Below are 20,409 nucleotides of genomic sequence, written 5' to 3'. Positions count from 1 at the left end.
GGGACAGAAAGCAGGGAGCTGACATGGTGTGCCCTAATCCACACTTACTGTTGGGCATAATTGTACTATTTTCCTCTTGACTGTGCTGGTCAGAGGTACAGTCATTACATTTTTGCCCACATATGACTCAGAAAAGCCAAATCTCCAGCCTGGCAGCTCGTCTTCCCAGATGATGAAGGCAAAAAGATGCAACACTAATAAGGTGAAAGTTGGAGTCCCCATTTTGGGCTGCACAGTTTTCATGCACCACAGTTTCCATGCACTGGAAAGGAGGGAACAGGGTCAGTGTCTGCCCACAATCTCCTCTGCTGAGGGGCTGACTTCTAGCAGTTCTCTAGGGGTAAAGCATCACATTGCAGAATGACTCAATGCTTGTTTGGCATTAAGATCTCCCTGGAAGGAGATCTTAATGATCTAGAATAAAGTATTTATCTAGAATAAAGTATTGACGAGAACAGAAAAAAGACAAGCACAGACAAGATCGATGTTGCTGGATTGTGGATGAATGCTTTTGAGCTATCAGCACACAACCTAATGTCAACCCAGAGCAGTCTAGAGAATTTAGTTTTCAGAACTTTCAAACTGTCGGAACATTTGCCCCATTCAAAAATGAAAACAAAATTGCACAAATTAAAGTAATTTTTAAGATTATATTTATGAACTGAAAGTATAGCTCTATGCAACCAGCACGTTTCCTTAGTCTACTCTATATCTGTCAAGCTACAAATCTCAACCAAGCAGGTTTTGAAGAAATATAAAATGTCCATGTTGATCATACAGCCCTTAGGAATAAAAGCCATCCATGTTCATAGCATCACTGGATACATAGAACGTATGATAAAAAATTTGGATTTGCCTAGTAAATTTTCATATCCTTGCTTATCTCCTTCCACTCCTTCCAGGATAACAAAATTTCTTTCTAAAACTTATGGTTTTTCAAAGAAAAAAAACCAATGAGGTGGGCCCATTCCCCCGAGATGTCACAAGCTGCCACAAGGAGCTGTGCAGTGGGCATGGCGTGCCACTTGACTTTTCCTGTTCACAGCAAGCAGACATCACTGCAATTCTATCTTCTGGGGCTGCTGCTGGTCTCTGAACAGCATAGTACTGCCTTTGGACAAAACCAATTTAAATATATGCCTCCACCTTACAGTCCCAGTCAATCTCTCACTGGCCCTTTTGGTTCACCTGCAGGCTCCATGCTTGCCCTAAGTTTTCAGGCAGAGCATGGGGAAGCTGAAGGGTGAAAATCCACAAACAGCAGCATCCCCTCCATGGAGCTGTAGCTCAGACACCATCAGGGTGTGTTACTTCTGACCTGTGGATGTGGAGTGAGAGAGCTGGTGCTGAGCATTTATACTTTGCACGTTTCAGGGCTTTTCTTGTGTTGAACTTGGTCTAGTCTGGTCCTGTGGATTGAATGTTCACCTGGGACTGCAGTGCCTGACATGCTCTCCTGAACAGCACTGTGAATTTCACCTGAAGGAACCCAAATAATCTGCTCTGATTTTAATGGCTCCAGCAAGCTGGGCATGGAGGAAAGGCTGGGGCTTTCCCTTGCAGCACATGAGATTAATTTGAGTCATGGTTTTAGTTGATCATCACCAGATTACCAAATACAGCAATTCTTACTATATATAGAAGCTACTGTACCTGGAATGACTGATTAATACTAATTTAATCTGGAATACTGACATTTCAAGTCTTTAATATCTTTAACACTCCCTCTGTTCATCTCAGATGTGAGTGTCCAAAACTGTGGAATGGATCAATCAGCGATTCTAATCACTGCTCTGCAATTTATTAAGTCAGGGCTACAATGACAGATCCTAATGTGATAATTATAATGCTGGACCCGGAGATCTGGCAGTGGCTGTGGAATACGTGAGTCACAGCACTGAGTGCACCAAGGCCAAAAGAGCAAAACTCACAGTGTCCAAATAAAATAAAATAAATACAGAAAAAAGAAGTCTAAGAACACACAAAATGCCAGTTATAGTGTAATAGCTGTTATAAAAAGCTCTCTTCAAGACGATAGATCAGATTTGTAAGAGGAATTGCAGAGCATGTCCAGCTCTGTAATCTTTAACAGTGACAGATGAACTGCATGAAGAAAAGTTTGCTTATGCTTTGGAAGAAAACACACTCATTGGTTATTATGGCACTATGTGGATTTGCATGGTGCTACAGGATTTTGGATTTGGGAGAATTATTGATAAAATTTAGTCAAGTAAAACAAAGATATTTTCAATAAAATCAATGGATGTACTGTGGATTTGACCCTCACATCCTTTCAAGCCTTTCAATATCAACCCCTTGGAAAGCTTTAAAGACCTGAGTTCTCTGTCTTGGGCTGTTTGGGGTTCAGATACAAATGGGAGAAAGGGCTCCTGACAGCAGCAGTGCTGGTGATGATAACGGGATCTACAGAAGGCTGCTGCAGAGGAAGGAAGCAGGTGAGCTCTGTGTCTACAATCTGCTACAGCTCTTCTTTCTCCCTGGTAAGGCTTTTTAGAGAAACTGTGGCACCCAGAGAAGAGACTATGTACTGATGAAATCCCTGGACTAATAAACTGTTGAATCTCAAAAAGTGAACCCTTCAATTCATTTCTTGCAACACCTCTGAAGACTGTAGAGCTGAATGCAACATGTAAATCATTCCTGTGTCTGCCTCACAAGCACAGGAGATAAATGCTGGTGCGAGATGTGGGGCTGGTCCTCCTCTGGCTCTCTTTCCTGGACTATCTCATTGCTCAGTTAGGAGGGCAAATGCTGTGGGCTGAGGTGTAGCTTTTATCAGGTACGTCTTCCAGGTGTGTTAAATAATATTTAATGAGACCTGTCTGTCTTGCCTGCAGTCCCCACCAGTTCTGGTTCAGTGTGGTAGCACAGGACAGAGAGGGCTGGACAAAACACTCTTTTGTGTTTTTTCACTTGTAGGACCCATGCAACAGTAGGTTTGCAGTAGTACCCAAGACACACATGGCATCTTGTGTTAAAATCTTGCTAAAATGTCACATTGTTGGTCATACACCACCAGCACTTTTAAAGGTGGCAGGCTCTGTGGGAAGTTTATAGAGTAACTTCTAAGTCTCTAAATGTAACCCCCTGCAGTTAAAAAAAAGGGAACACTGTGTTATTCTCTTCATTATGCTCCAGAGAGGTGTGAAGAAGCCTTGTTTCTGACATCGCTTCCAGGAGGGACCACGGGCCAGATATAGGGATGCAATGCAGGGTAGGGATGGCTGCAGGAAAAAGGGTGAATCCCACCATATGTCACAACCAGAGAACCCATGCTGCTAGTGTGCAACCTGACAACCTCCCCACCCACCCCTCCTGGTATTGTCACTCCAGAAGTCTCCCATAGATGTTGCAGCAAGCCCCACTCCTCCCTCAGTGATCACGTCACACAGGGGTTTGCAAATACTTCCGCATTTGTCCTCCGTAATCATAAATGTGAGATCATCAAGGTCACGGGGTTTTTTGCCTAGAGCCACTGAAATTCAGTGTGCAAATTACTTGTGATTTTAGCAATTTTGCTGCAACAGGTTCCCTGCTGTCAGACAGTGGGGACAACACACCCACAAGAGAGCACACAGGTTCTGTGTGGCTTGTTTTACAGTGCCACCTGCAACATGGTTAATAATTTGCTAACAAAATGATTAGTGTAACACACTTCCTCCAAGTATTGAAATTTATGCATGATTCATTTTAAAATGCAATTACTTTCTAAATAGGAGTTGTTTCTGATACTCTGCATGTATGCACTCAAAAGCCTCCTGTTAGACACAGATTGCCCAGAGCAGAGCTTTGACTGCTCTTTGGGCCAACAGGAGAATGGCAGGTGGGAATTTTTAGTGAGAAAATGCAGACTGTCACATGGCTACACTGAAGGATGCCTGACTTCATCTCCTGCATCTGCAGTCACTGCATGCAGGGACTAGCCTTCCTTCCCCCTCTGCACTTAGTGTGGTGTCCCAGGCTTGCCATGTCCTGAACCAGACTTGGCACTGCCCACCTGAGGCGTGGTGAGAGTGGGAGAGCAGGGGGAGCAATGGGAAGGCACTGGACAGGCAGCCCTCCCATGCAGGGGTGAGGGGGAGCTTGGTGGCTGCTCCTCTGGAGGAAGGACCTCCAGTTCCGCTGAGCTTTGCACCCGCGCTCTGATGCTGTGTGTGTTTCACTGAATTGCTTAGTGGCCTAACTTCCACTGAGCTCAGAATGGACTGCAATAACTTTGGCATGGCCAAGCTACTATTTGTGTGTCCATCTGTGGCTTTCAGTAACGTGTGTACTTCTACAATTCACAGCTTTGCTCTCACATTGCTCAGGATGTATTCCCCTCTACACAGCTTGAATCCCTGAGTGGTGCCCAGTGGGATGCCCCCAAGCTTTGCTGCCACAATGCCAGTTTATTTGCTTTTTAACTTTATTTTCAAACTTCTGTGCTTTAAGGTTTTCCTCCTACTCTTGATGTAATCTTGTGTCACAAATGGCTGCATTTGCTCCTCCTTGCCTTGCTCCATTCAGAAGTAAGCCACTGGAGCTGGGATGCTCCCTTTGCACCCATGGTAGGATTTTTGCCAGCAGTAGTACTTGGAAGTTGCCCAGCCCCACCAGGATGTGTGGCATATAGACTTTGACAGAAGCATCTCCACTGGCATCTCTGCTGTGGCTCGGATGGTGTGCCCAGCTGATGAAGCCCTGGGAACAGAGGTTGCCAGTGCAGCTTGGCAAAGCAAATTGATATTCTTTGGTTTATGGACTTCAGACTGCCTGTGGATAATTATCAAAAAACAGTCTACAGACCCAGAGAGAAGAAATGCCCTGCTGCTTTGGGCTTGTGGTTCTTCCAGCTCTGTGCTGTCTCTGAGAAAAGAGGGCAAAGCAGCAACAGGAGATGCTGTTTAGAGTATCACCTACGGGACCTTGTGAGCAGCAGTTTTTTCACTCACTTTCCCCACTAGCTTTGTGAAACTGAAATTATCTGCCATTTCCTCCTCAGCCTTCTCCTCTTCACACTGAAAAGTCCAAGACCTGTTAGTATTTCCCTTAAGGCAGCTGCTCCAACCAGTTAACTGTGTTTGTTTCCTTTCAGTGTTCCTTCTTTAATGCTCTGCAAGAGAGAGAGAGGCTGCAGTTCATTTTGCTCTAGATGCTAAGTTTTAGAGAGTGATAAAACATAATTCTTTTTCCTCTGTTAGAAAGTGAAAAAACATAATTTTCTTTCCTGCTTTCAGTCCACTTTTAGACTAAGTCCCATGTTTGTTGACATGCTTGGCTGCCATTACACACCATATTCAGACCACAGTGAGCTGTGACTCCTCACCTGCCATCTTTCTACTCACTCGGTTTTATGAGATCCTTCATCATCATAAATAGTTTTTATGTTAACTACACTCCATTTAAATGAATTGAGCATCTCTTTCATGCAATATTTTGAAAATTACCAATTTATAATGCACAGCTTTTGTCCTAAGTAGGGATTTAAATACATATGTTTGGTTACAGGATACAGCTTCTATATGCTGAGTGCAGCAAGACTTTTCTTCATAAGTATTATCAGATCAAGACCTTCTTGTAGATAAGTATCTTATATGGAAACCTGAAAAGAGGTGACAAGTTGGGAAAGGGCAGCTCTGTTACCCCTGCCAGTGTTTGGGGTTGCATCATACAAAGAGGAGGAAGACAGATGCCTGCAGCAAATATACTTGCAGATTTTCGCTCAAGCAAGTAGTCTGGCTGATGTTACTCACACTAATGGTGTTCTGAGGACCAGACAGCATCCTTTTTATTGAATCAAGAAAGCACTGGGTGCCAAAAAAGGATTTGTTGTTTTGCTTGTGAGTAAGAAGTTATGTCATTCTCCCCCATGAGAAGGAAATACATCATGGTTTCACTTGGTCCATCTGCCACTTCCTTTAAGGTGTGCTCTTATCTCCCATGGGTGAGGGCCTGGAAATGCTCTGCACTTTGGCACACATAGAAACAAGATATCTTATTGAGAATAAGCATAGACTTTTCTCTAAACTGCTCAGAAGTGGAGGTATGTTGGATGAAGAAAAATAAACTTTCTGTGCAACTGTAATTTTCCATTTAGTTTGTGAAGGCAACTTCTTCAATAATTTGTGGTCCAGATTACCGAAAGCAATTAAAAAGAGCTACAAACCATATAATAGCATGTAGATCCACTAGCTGACTCACATTTTCTCTGAAAAAGTAATTTCATGAATAGAATTTGGTTGGAAAGAGATCCCTCTGAGCTTACGGCAACTTCAGTGTTAGGGATGATGTCTTAATTTTAGTTGTAGTCCCTTCCTTAACTTCAGATCCAATTACAGACAGTCTGCTTAACAACCATGCATCTCTTCATGCTCTCTTCATGCTGAGAGCAGTACTGCCTTCCTACCATATGTGGTGGAAAGATGTCATTTTGAATGCCAGTGAAGGACTCAACACTGCCTGCTGTGTTTTGGGAAGCATGTTCCTCAGGAAGAAGTAGGTGACCTCCAGCCCTGCCAGCCACATGTGGAGCACAGTGCATTTGCTCTGCAGGGACATGAGGATGGTAAGAAACATGGGCTCTGGCTGAAGACTTACAGACCTGCTGCTGGCAGAGGTCCAGACAAACCTTATTTATGGTTCAGCTCCACATCTGAAGGCCACTACTTTTACAGTTTCTACCTGCAGTATTTCACCAGTGTAGTGATTGAGAATTTCTATTTAAACAGGAGAGACAAATGACCAGAGTGCTTCAGATCCACATAAAGATTTAAATACTATGCCCTGGAAAGCAGGATTTTCTCTGAGTGCCACAGGTTCTGTGCAGAACATCTGTGTCCCTGGCGGATGGCACCTGCTGCAATGCTTCTGAAGTACAAGCTATTAGTGACAATTCCAGTTTCCAGAGGGAAAATCCTTGTTCCCAGTCCACCTGTGGGAGTCAGATCTTGGCTACAAGACTTTAGAGTGATGTATGCTACATGGTAGAGGAAGGAAACCCTTCTGCAGAACTGTAGTCTCAGACAATGTGCAGGCTCTGCCACTGTGCAATTACTGCAGTGATTCTGTCTATCCTTGGCAAAGTCTTTGCCAGTGTTTACTGCAATACAAGTAAATCAAAAAACTCTTCCCTCTCTAATTAAAAAACCAATTTAGCATGATGGCAAGTGAATGCACATAAGACATAGAGTTATATAGTGTTGAGATTTTGACCTTGAAACATGAGATTAAAAATTGCACTTGTCTTCAAAAGTCACATTGTTGTCTGCATGCAATATGTATTTGAAGCAGTTTCAGAAATATTAACCACATTTACAGAAATGAAACACCATATGCAATATGTATTTAAAGCAGTTTCAGAAATATTAACCACATTTACAGAAATAAAATACCATAGTCAAATGTTTACACGCATGCTAAAATCTATGGTAAATAACAGTCTAGCTAAAGAAAATTAAACTTTTTAAATTTAAAAATTATATTTTTAAATAAGAAAATACTGCAGTGTTTCTACTGTGTAGATCCCCAGACGTGCATGGATTTTGGCATAGCAGAAGCCCCCCAGCACAGCACCTCTGAACATCCCCTGGAAGACCATGCAGCACTGTGCCCCTGCTCTGCCTGCCGAGGTCCTGCCCTCCCAGGCTGTGTCAGTAGCTCTAATGCTGCTCTCTCCATTGCCATCTTTGTTATTTTGCAACAGGCCTTTGTATCAAAAGTTATCAGCAAACCCATGAAGTCAGTGGTGCTGCCCAGCTGCCCAGCTGCCATCAGCTGGTCTGATAACAGCCCCCTGGCTCCAGGAGCTTGTTAAGGAAACTTTCCTGCCAGACCACTGAGATGCCACTCTGGCAGTTGCACACCCACCACCAGAGATTTTCAGTGCTGGGACCGAAGCCCCTTCGCAGCAGGTGGCTCCAGTGACCCAAAGGGTACACCTCTGACTCCCTGCACATCCCACTCTCATGCAGTCAGACCAGATTTCCTTAGCAGCTTGATTCCGGATCTCCCATAGCAGCGTCTCAGAGCTCTGATTTTTTTCAGTAATTTAATAGTGGTACAACAGAGTAACAGAGCTGTTCAGGGTCAGAGGGACCCTGAACAAAGAAAACTCTGGGCTTTTATACCTTGTCAGTCTATGTGGGTGCTACTCTGGGTTCTTCCTTGCTGACCCCTTGACTCCTACTGTCTCTGAGTCTCTCTGAGTGTCTGGTCACCCGGCTGACCACAGGTCCCCTGCCCTAACTGCCTGCATTGAATGTGTTCCACAACAGACTCAGCTGGAAGCTACCCCTCAAGCAAAAGTCACCTACAGAGATCCCCAATGGCACAAAAATGTGTTTCTGGAAGACCTCTGATAAAATGTTCAATTTTCTTTCAGACTGGGTAAAAATTAGTAAGAAAAACTTAGAACAGTGCTACAGGCACATGGAATTGTGCTAAAGATATGAAGTGTTTGTATTACACATATGAGATAAAGAGCAAACGTAAAAATAAATTAAGAACGTATGAATATATATATTATATGAATAAAATCTTTATTATTTATAATAGACAATAAAGATATGCTATTTAAACAGGATTTATTTAACATTTATACAACATTCCCTTACATGTGTCCTTTGCAGCATTTCTACTATGTCAAATACTTGTGCTTACTCAACAAATTGACTTTCTTTCTGTAGACAACCTAGAACATATCTACATGAAAATATGGACACATATCTTCCACAGTAGCAAAAAGCAAAGGAAAACAAACCTAAGCCCATTACAACTGACATTCGCTCTTAAAGAGTAGCAAGAAGTCTGCAAATGTGGCATATTTAAAACAGGACTCCATAAACAGCCAAAAATAAATAACAAAAGCAAAATGAAGAAAATAAATTTGTTTCTGTCATTCTCGCCAAGCTGAATTCAGTAAAAGCTTGCAGAGACATGAAGTTACCAATTCTAAGAGTAATTGGTACTTTGTAGGAATTAACTCTTAAAATCCCATTTTTAGTAGTAGAGCTACACACACACAAGTTCAGCATTTATTTTTACCTGAAATGTTACATTGTTGTCAAAACCTGCTACTTCTCTCAAGGTGGCTTTTAAAAATAACCAGAATACCAAATGCATTATTAGACTTGTACTTCTCTCTTTCTTTCTGAGCTAAAACAATTTGCATTTTTTTATGGAAAGAAAATTCAATTCTTAATAAAAAGATACTTTAAAAACAGAACTACAGTTAAAGAGAGAGTGAACAAAAGAATCAATGTCTGGCCAAGGTGATCTTGCAGTTGATTCCATTGCAGCTGAGTCTTAATGGGAACACCCTCCCTCCAGCAAAGCTAGCTGGGGTGAGCAAGGTGCACACCAGCATCCACCTGGGAGTGCCTGAGCAGTGAATGAGACTGGGGAATTCCTGCCCCCCTACACCACCACCACAAGGGCAAAAGAGATGGACACACCTCTTAAATACAGGATATCATTTTAAAAATATTAGACACTTTGTTATAAGTAGTGAAGCACCGTAATCAAAAGATGCAAATAGATCAAGACTCCAGGTCCAGCCAACGGCTGCAAAGATGGTTAAGAGACTGGAACATCTTTCTTAAAACTCTTGACAGAGAGGTTTGGGCCTTTTCAGCCCCAAGAAGAGACAACTGAGAGGGGACCTCATCAATGTCTATCAGCATTTGAAGGGAGGGTGTCAAGAGGATGGAGGAGGCTCTTCTCAGTGGTGCCAACAATAGGACAAGAGGCAATGGGCAGAAACTGGTGCACAGGAAGCTCCATCTGAACATGAGGAAGAACTTCTTCGCTGTGTGAGCGACCATGCAGTGGAACAGATTGCCCAGAGACCTTGTGGAGTCTCCCTCACTGTAGGTGAGCAGGGAGGTTGGACCAGATAACCCACTGAGGTCTGGTCCCTTCCAGCCTTACCAATTCTGTGATTCTGTGATTCTAAGAGAAAATCAACAAAGAACTATAAAACACAGAAATATAAGGACTGAACTAAAAGTAAAATCTTTTAAAAATAAATAGGAATGTAGCTAAACACATTTTGGGCAACAAAGAACAAAAACCTCTCCGGTTTTCTAAAAAGAATGTAGACAGGTACCACAAAGAGCAAAATCCTGTACTCATCCCATCTCTCCCCTCTGTGACCTAGTCACAGTAGGTTGCATGAACATCAAAGATATTGAAATGTATTGCTTCTCTTTCTGCATTAGCTGTTCATTGTCCTATTTAACTCTCCAGCAAGTCATTCACAAAAACTTACTACCAGAACTACTGTTTCATGAACATAACTCAAAGTCCTGAGACTGATAATAAGCTCTTTATGCTTTAGATTAGTTAAGGATCGGAGATAAATATCTCTGTAGTTCCAAATAGCTCAGTAATTAATTTGAAAAGTACATAGGAAGTTCAGACAAAGTTATATTTTTATTTTCTAAGCACACTGTGTTGAAACAATCTTATTTTTGTTTGATAGCTTCTACAAATTTATGACTATGTGAGAAGGTTTCTGTTCAAAAACTCCCTCTAATCTCCATAATTATAGTGAAACATTATGAGTCACACAGCCAAAGGTGAATAAAAAGACATTAATTAATTAATTCATTCATTCATTCACATTGTTGTTGTTATTGAGACATTTTTAAGACCACCATGGTATTTTGGGGCCTGAATTATTATTTTTGAATTCCTGGAATTGATGGCAGCAACACGTTTATGGAAAGGAGATGGTTTTTCTTAGAGATCTTGCAGAAATGGATTAATCCAAGACTACAATACACTTGGAACTCCTATAATGCAGTATCTAAATGTAAATGTATTACTAACCAGTAATTGATGCAACTTATTCAATATCCTGCGAACTGCTGTGTCCATTCAGCACTTAGAGAAGACACATTAAGACCAAGAAGCTCAGACAAAGTGTTCTTCATCAGGCTGGTTTTTATTTTATAGATGTGCTGCAAAGTGTGCTGGTCTCCCTTTGGACTGGGAGGAGAATCCGACCCGCAGCACTGAGGTTGCTGGGCGCTGGGACTCTTGTTTGCTCAGCCCTGCCCTGCTGTACTTGTGCTGGTGATATGGTCTGGGCAGTACCTACAGGAAGGAAATGCAAACCTGAGAGCAGACACGAGGCGCTGCTCTCACCCGAGCCCAGCCAAACACAAGACCTTGCTGGAGTCGATGGTAAAAGGACGTGACTTTGTGCCTCTCTCTCTGAGTGAAACCTTTGAGCTCGTGGTTGGGCTCCTCGAGAGGAAGTCTGTCCTGTTGTCTTTGAGCATTAGACTAACCCTTGAATGCACAGCATTTAGTTTCAGCTTAGCTGGGCTTGGATCTTTGGGGTCTAGGATGGATATTGGTACCAGCAGCCAAGGCCAGCACTACAGCACCTCCTCTCAAGGGCACTGTTAAAGGCACTGGCTCATTCTCTGGCTGCACTGACCTTGAGATGCAAAAAGGCAGAGATATCTCTGAACTGATGAATTTACCCTGATGACTGTCCTTATAACTTGAAAGGTAATGAGACAGATGCACACTTGAGGCTTTAAGGTAGGATATGAGAGAGGGCATTAAGTCATGGAGTTTCCATAAATGTCAAGCAGAGGTGTATGTTCAGGGAGGAATTTCCATATAAGTCACAAGGGAGACAGAGAAAGAACTAAAATGGTTGCACTGCAATCTTTGGAAGTACAGAAGTGAACACAAAGTACATACACTGATAGCCCAATACCACAGTTATTTAGTCACAGGAATAGTCCCTTGAGGTCCTAGCTTGTGTATGGCGTGCCAACAAAAGCTGATCATCCATCGCTGGCAGAAGTTAAAATTATGTGGTATTTTTGACATTTTCTATTCTAAGCACAGGAATTAGTACTTTAAATAGTGTTCACTGTAGATGGTTGCAACATAAAATGTGCACCCTCCTCTCTTGCAGACCATAGGCCTCATCCTCTAATGGCTCGTCCATGTGACCAGGTCTTGATTACCAAAGTAGGTAACTGAAATAAGTGAGATTCTTTATGCTTGGCTTGGCTTCTAATGCATTTAGAATTCCTTCCAATAGCTAAAGGTCAGTCTCAACATCAATTCAGTTTTATCAGGTGAGCCATGTAATTTGAAGTGAAATTTGACTCTGAAGTGAAATTGCCAGAACCCTAGAAAGTTCAACTCCAATTTCGTCACTTCTTTGGAAGTTTGTAATACTTTCAGTGGAAGGCACAGCTGCAACCAGACCTCATGGTCCTGCTGAGATGAGAGGTAACACAACTGATTTGTGGCAATTTTTCCGGCAGGGATCACACTTAGGGCCACCTGGAAGCTCCTCTGAAAAGAATGTGTGCTAAAATGAACCCCAAGTTTGATATTTAGACATAAAGTACCTTCATTGCATGTTAAAATCAATGCAAATATACAGTCCCTTGCTATCTATTCCTACCCTTGTCAAAGGCTTCAAGGAAGCTAATTAAATGTTGCAAATGCAGACATCATTTAGGGAAATGTACTCTGGGAACTCAGCTATCAGTAAAAATTCCTGATGAGCTGATGTTCGCTGCTCCTCTTGCTATTACATTTGCTGTTACAAATATTTACGAGAAGTGCTGTGCTCAAGGGAACACTTGGTATCTTATCAGGCTCTGAAAGTTCCACCCTGTGATGTAAAGCAGTGTCAGTATGAATACTGTCTGCATGGGGAAGAGAAGAGCTAAAACCAAGGGGAAAATGAGCCACAATTGACTTATCCATGCTCAGGGAAAGAACATCTTTTTTTAACCTATCCCAGGACAACAAGCTGGTTGGTTATAAACTATAAACCTTGACTAGTTTTGTCTTCACTGGTCAAGCTCGGCATTGCTGAGGTTTGTACCAGCATGGCAACAATAAATACTGCCCTTTAGAGGAGTCATCAGACTTGAGATGAGGGTGTTGCACTGATATTCCATCATGTTGCTGGTTTTACACAGCCATGGCAAAGGGAGAATCAGATAGCAGCAGAAAATCATTCTGTAGTTACAGCTGGGAGGTTGGGAGGGACACAAAGAGCATCAGTTTCCAGTCATCTGTGCTGGTTTTTGAAAATTGTTTTCATTCAAAGGACAGTTTTTCAGGTTCCGAGCTGAGGGACATGGGACTTCCCAGGCACTTGAGATTTGTCTATATGGTCCACTGAATTTCAGTTTGCCTTTACTTTGTAAGTTAGGCACCATTAAAATATTTCATAGATCATATTCACAAAATGTGTATTATGATACTAGTTTTTAATTAAGAAATTGAGAACAAGATATAACAAAAAGTTGAAACAGTGCTGGGCTTTTTTTCTCAAGCACAGAGCAAAATTCATTCCCAAAGCTCTAAGCCTTTATTCCTGACCCAGCTATCAGGACCAGCAAAAACACTCAGAAGGGCAAATCCAGAAGGTGAGGAGGTGAAGCAGAGAGCTGCAGTACTAGGGACTTCCCTTCAAGAGAAGGCTAGGCACAGGGCTGACTTTGAGCACCTGCCCCAGCTCTGGGGCTTGGATGTCTGCAGGAAAGTGTTTGTCCGTACACCTGGGAGCCAGAGCCATGGATCCTGCCCAAGATGTGAGGGGATTTCCTGACTGTGATTTCTGATAAGAGAAAGAGAATGAAGAGCACCTAAGTCCTGCTTCAGTTTGAAGGAGGAATCTTGGCATCTGGGCTCTGCTCCTGAGCTTATTTCTGATTTTCATGCAGTGACTGCTATATGTAATAGTTCAGGCAGCAGAATCTGTGATCACAGTGATAAACAAGACCCTAGAGACTAGTTGGTGCCAATTTCAGTTTCCTACAGGTGGGCACATACATCCAGATGATAGACTCCTCTAAGACCATCTGCATTTACATACATGTCTGAATAAAAAAAAAGAAGCATCAGTCTGCCAGCTTGATGGTTATTTCATGTCATAATACTATCATGCTTTGTAAAAAGACTATAGATGAGAGAAGACTTGCATTTCAATTTTAGATTTTACACAGTGTTATATATTTTGAGCTGTGCAATTTTGGTCATGTCTATATAGGTATTGAGTTATGAATGCAAGAGGTAAAAAATTGTTTCTTCTGCATTTAAGAGGAAAAAGATGTAATTTTGAAATATGCAGTTTATAACTTTTAATGCATATGCCACCCTCAGACGTAACGAGAATTAGTTACAGGACACCATCATCCTGAAAGGAAGGGAATATCTCCATGCTACAGTATGGAGCTCAAGTTTTAATCTTCTTTGGAGGTCTTGCATGTAGAGTAAACACAAGTAATCTCTAGAATATGCATTGTTTATTCCAGAAGAGCCACTTGGTTCCATTATGTCATTGCTTGCAAGAAGAAAAAGGAAAACTAAAATCTATCATCTTGACCTGTGCAAGTTTAGTAGCTGTAGAGTTCAACAGTGTTAGCTCAGCACCTAACAGGGGCCAGGACCCGGCAGCAGCAAATCGTGGAACTTCTCAGCAGGCCTCTTCTGTCAGTGGTGCAGAAGGCAAGCCAGTGTGGTCTGCCTGTGTGCAGTGGGAGAGGTCACCCTGCCACGCCTGGGGACAGAGGCTGAGAGTGCCGCATGTGCGAGGCAACTTCTGCAGGGATGGGGCTGACCAAGACCTTCGAGGAGATCCTACAGGAATGGAGGTGGGCACATGCTGTTCATTAGTCAGATGTGCTGCTGATTCAGCTTCCTCCTGCTTTGAGGGTTGCCACACCCAGCAACAAATGAAACCAGTTTAGGAGACATCTGTCCAAGCTCTGGTGAGCTGCAAGGCGGCATCACTGTCACTACAAGCCAAGAATGAGGTACCACGTGGGTAAAGGGCTGCTGGAGGTGGTGGCTAGGCTGAGACACAACACTGGCTAGGAGAATTACATCAATGGAGTACTCTGAGGATAGTCAAACACAGAAGCTGGAGATATAGGAGAGCACCAACAGGGAAGGACCGTGCCCCTCAGTGGGGTGAAAATGGTTTGTGAACTTCCCGAAGAAAGAACAGAGTCCATGTCGTCCATATCTTCCAGCAGATGGGCAATTCATAACGACTGCTCCAAGGAAGGAAGCAAGCAGGAAGTGTTTCTGCCTCTAAGACATTGTGGGGGAACCTTTTTAGGTACCTCTCCTGAGCTTCTGGTCATTTGTTTTCTGCTACTTCAGACAGGAGAACTGATCCAACTGAGAATTAAGATAAGCAGGTCAAAACCAAAGAGCATGTTCTGGGAACAGGGATGATTCAGGTAAGGTTTCATCATCCCAGGCGCAGCACACACAGGCCAGTTAGAAAGCTGTATCTCCTGGACAGGAGAACAGGGCCGCACAAATGATGTAGATTCTCCCACTCTGGCCATCAAGCATTAGTACTGTGAACTACTGGATACCTCTGCCTTCCCTTTTTTATTTGGAGCTAGCTAAACAATCAGTGCCATGCTTTAGTCCTATCCCAACAGATACCTACATGGTTTACCTCTCCCCCTTATGCCCTCTACCATGACGTCTCTTGTTTTGGAGACAAAAATGTTTTGTTTTGGCTCACAAAAATGTGCTCATCTGCTTTTCTTGGTTTGTGCTTCTTTGTCTAGGTACCCTCTCCCCAGCACAATTCTCACACCATTGTATAAAGACGAATTATCTCAGTGTGAACTGGGGTATCAAGAGTAGAAAGGGCAAAGTTACCAAAAGAGAGGAAGAGATGTCAAAGGAAGGTTTGAAGAACACCTTAAATGGAAGGAATATGGGGTCCTTTAACACTTAATATGTTCTCAAGGCTATGAGAACTACAGAGATTTGACTTAATAATTTGAGACTGAATTGTTTGTATAGAAGGGTAAAGTGTTTCAGAAAGAATTGTCAGGAAAATAGAACTGTCAGGAAAAAAAGTGAAATGTTGATGGGCATGCATGTACATATTTTAAAGTGCTGGGTACAAGAGATAGCAATGATCTAAATATCTGGTCGTTATACCATGATGAGAATCCACAGTCCTCACAAAGGAAAAGAGGAAAAAGTAAAAAAAATTATAGTGGACTTGGAAAAAGCAGACTTCCATAAAATAAGATTATTGATAGGAAGAATTTCATAAGAAACAAACCAAAGAAAAGCATTAACAGGAATGACCAGCTCTCTATAAATGGACTGAATGACAAACATCCCAATGCAAAAATGGTGTTAGGAAGGTTAGTAAGAATAAACTAAATCAGAGCTAATCTTTGCTAAATCAGAGCTCAGTGTTCTCAGTCTCATGAAGAAGCTCAGACAATCATAAGTAGGTTACACCACTAAACTGACTATATAGAGTAGGCATATACAGACAAAATCATAATTATGTCAGTGCAACTATCAGTGCAATGAAGATAACATGAAAATACATTATAAGTGCATTGGTAAGAGGTACATTGTTCAGGAGATACTTTTCGTAGGAACCTTTCCTCAGCGGTGTTGTAAAGTCTCACCTGGGAGAATATGGGAGCACAGGTCATGAGCAAAGGTAGAGTGGCTGAGCAGTGTACAGAGGGCATCCATGTGAATGAGCAGCTGCTGAAAGTACCACAGTGGATTAGCTATGGAAACTAAGACTGGTTATTATTTGCATTTTTTACCATCAGGGAGGTTGCAGGTATAGGTGGCTCTGCCTCACGAGAAGTAAAGGAGTTAGGTCAATAGAAACTTGAGTTTCTTTTAAACGTTACTTTTCTACGCTTCTTTTGCCTCCAGTGGTACTAGCTCATTTTGATGCACATTAATTATGTTGTGAAATTATCATACCCTAGTAGTTCCATAAAAGAAATATTTTCTAAACAAAAAGAAAGGGAAAGAAACTGACATCAAGCAGCTCCAGCTAGTTTGGGACGTGAAAGGGGTATATGGAGAGATATCAGCTGAGTTGAAACCAGGAGTAAAAGTAAATAGACAAAAAGAAAAAATTAAAAAGGAGCGAGGCAGAAATGACAAAGCTGATAAATGGGAAGGGCGAAAAGGATGTGACTAATGATATGAGCAGAGTTTTTTCTGGAAAAACTGACTCATTGAACAATGATTCACACAATAAACACCTGGACATTTGGCTTTTTTTCATCGGATTTACTCAGAGAAACAGCTGGCTGAAGGACCCAGTTTCACTGCTGAGTTTCTTTTTGTGATTTTATCTGTGGCACAATGTTATGACTGTTGTAAAGCCTTAAGTGCTTCTGGACTTTGTAATGCATTTGAAATGGGAGATTTTTTTTTCTCCTGTGTGGGTACAACATGTAAGCAGTTGCTCTGCTCCTGGGAAACTCTTTCAGCCAGAGAAATTTACTGGGTATGACACACTCACCTCTGACTTTAAATAATAGGGACATTCAATTAAGCATATTAGTTAGCACATTTGTGTATTTGTACTTCAAGTAATACACTGCACTTCCCAGTAATTGAACTTACGAGCAGAGACACTAGCACTTGAAAGACAAATGCTTGACTTGTTTATATGGATTGAACTTCTGACATCATGACTTGGTTACTCTGCACTTGTCATGTGAAGGAGGGCTAAAAATGTCATTAGGATTTTGTGTATGTGAATTCGGTTCTGCCACATGAAGTCTTGCTGTTTTAAAATTACCACTTCATGTTGAAAGTACTGCTCATTCATATCCAACTAGCACACAGTTAAACTGCATGTAGGTCACTTAAAATCAACATATTTCCAAGAAAGTCAATTTCCCTCTCCTTATTATATTTATTCTGAAATCATGAACAAGGAGTTTTAGTGCTTTATTCAAAACTGGTTTTGAGCTGTGCTGTAAAGATAGCTCACTGCTAGCAGACAGCTTTGAGAAAATCTAAATCATTCTGAGTGCATGACTGAACGGAGAACACTTGTGTTTTAAAGCATGCTGAAAGCATAGCCTAGAGGTTTTTTCCTGGAGAAACAAACACTGATTTTGAGGGAGAAGTGTGATCTGAAACACAAACAGAAGGTCTAACTTTTCCCAGAACTGTACACCTTCAACCTGCGATCAATTCTAAACACTTCTTTCTTTAGATGCATAATTCAGAAAATAGTGTGCTGCACAAATAATTCAACAGTGTTCAAGAGCAATCTGACAGACTGAGGAAACTGAAAACAGGAATTAGAACCTGGATGAAAGCTAACATTTCTCAAGACAATAAAATAAACCTGTTCAAAACTTCTGAAATAAGCATGATTTTATTTAAAAGTGAGATACAGAAAGCATAGCATTTAAAAGACTGTAATTTTTTAAAAAACTTATCTTTTTTCCAAATATATTTTATTTATTATTTGTTTTACCATCATCCTTTACAGCCCAATTGATTTCAGTTCCCTTTACTGCAGGTGTCATAATGCAGAGACTAGTGGGGACTAGTTCCCTTGAAAGGCTGCAAACATAAGCTGACATGAAAGATGTCACACAAGGGAAAGGAATGATTGCATCCCTTATAAGTACTTGGAAAAGAGCCGACAGAGTGATTTGCCCAAAGTTACCCAAAGTAAATTTTTAGCAGAGCTCAGAGAGAATTTGAACTTTCCAAGTTGAGGACTGAAGACGTATTGTCATAACTAGGCTGGGTCCTTCCCATGAAAGGATCTGCTGTGAAAACCAGCCACCTTTATGTCCAGATTCTTGTTTTCTGAATTTGAATTATTCCTGCAACTAAGCAAGTAGCAAACATGCTCTCCACCCAAGGCCCATGCCCTCTCCTCTCCACCTGCTCTCCTACAGAAAGACTGTATTTCACCTGTGGCTCCAACCTGTGCCCTGCTTGTTCTCTTCTCACAGCCCGACTGAAAAAAATTAAATCAGAAAGAAAATCACAAAGGACATAAAAATATTGAAGACTGTAAATTACCTTGGAGCTACGTTGCTTCCTTACAGGGCTGCCATTTCGTACCACACCTAGTCATTAGAATCAATAATTGTCCATGCAGTTAATCTTTGAGCTGCTGAAACTCTGAGGGCAAATCTGAGGGACTGTAAACTGGATAAGCACAGACAGACATCACCAACCTGTGCAAAGGTGATTCCCACAGCTGAAAGAAAGAAGCATTTTTAGAGCAAAATAAGCTTTTCATGTTACAGGTAAGGGATGATCTAACAGACATTTCACAGAAAGATTTTAAAAGCAAGGGTTTTGCTAAAGGATTTTCAGGCAGTGTCAGCTGTCCCTGTAAAATGGATGACTGCTGTGCTAAGGCTTAATCTGGTTTATATTTGATTTGGATCAATTTCCTCTGTTTTCTCTTTGCTGAATTTGAACATCTGAAATCAATCAACTAAAGAAAATAATATTTTTTTCCATGGAACCAAATACTCATGATTGTTACTGATCTTTAACCTCCGGGAATATTCTTTGTTCTCTGAATGTTTATTATTGAAAGTCGCTGGAATATTTGTATGATGGTTATCCTAGAGATTTCTCTTCAGTCATGGGAACTGTGAGGGATTATTAGGGATATAGCACTGAGATGAAACTAAGAAATGAAGGAGAAAATATGGCTCCAGTCCTCAGCCAGATCTCAAGCTGCTTTTAGTTAAGCTGATGCTATTTTAATCCTGAAACTGCTTATTGCTGAAAACTTTTGTATGAATCTATGTATATTGGAACTCTATTCTGAGTGACAGAGGAGTACGGATTTTGGGGCTTTGGTCCTTGGCAGTGAGATGTTTCATGAGACTTCGTAAGAGTTTCCAGCCAAAAATTAATGTTCAAGGACTGATCAAGACTTGCAACAGGCACCGCAAATGGCATGACATAAGGAAATTATGCTTATGTTTAAAGAGAAGGGAACATCAAAGGCACTTGTCATGCAAATTGTGAAATGGTTACATTTCCACTGCTGCATTTGGTAGTCAGATCTGGACAGGATAACCTGGCCATGAAAAAGCCACATTTAGGAATTAATTTTCCAGCATTTTCTGTCCCCTAAAGTAGGGCTGGATGTGTCCCTTCCTGAAACTTCCTCCTCTCCATAGTAGATCTTGCTCCTTCTCTTTTCCCTGAATGTAGGGTTTGGTACCCCAGACCACCCCGTACGATTTTTCCTCCCTTTTGATGGCCTCCCCCAGTATTTTCAGCTTCCTGGTGTTCCTGCACCACTGGCTGGCAAAGGGGCACCTCCAGCTGTACCTCCTCCAGAGGGGCAGAAAAAACCCTGCAGGGAGGCCCTGGGCACAGACTGCAGCCTTACAGGATGGAGAGGGCACACCTTGGGTACTCTGTCCCACCTGCCACCCCAAATTAATAAGGAATGAGTTTTTTGAACTTCCCACCTGGCTATTAAGTGCAGCTGAAACTGGCCAATATACTCAGAAGAGTGCAGCAGGAGGGGAGGGGAGAGGCTGTTGTATAGGTAGACGAACTAAAAGAATTTTCATTGACTGTGTTGCCAGAATATCAGCAAGAGTTCAA

Source organism: Corvus moneduloides, chromosome 1 (genome assembly GCF_009650955.1).
Source record: "Corvus moneduloides isolate bCorMon1 chromosome 1, bCorMon1.pri, whole genome shotgun sequence".
Lineage (NCBI taxonomy): Eukaryota > Metazoa > Chordata > Aves > Passeriformes > Corvidae > Corvus > Corvus moneduloides.
This window is presented reverse-complemented; position numbering follows the sequence as displayed.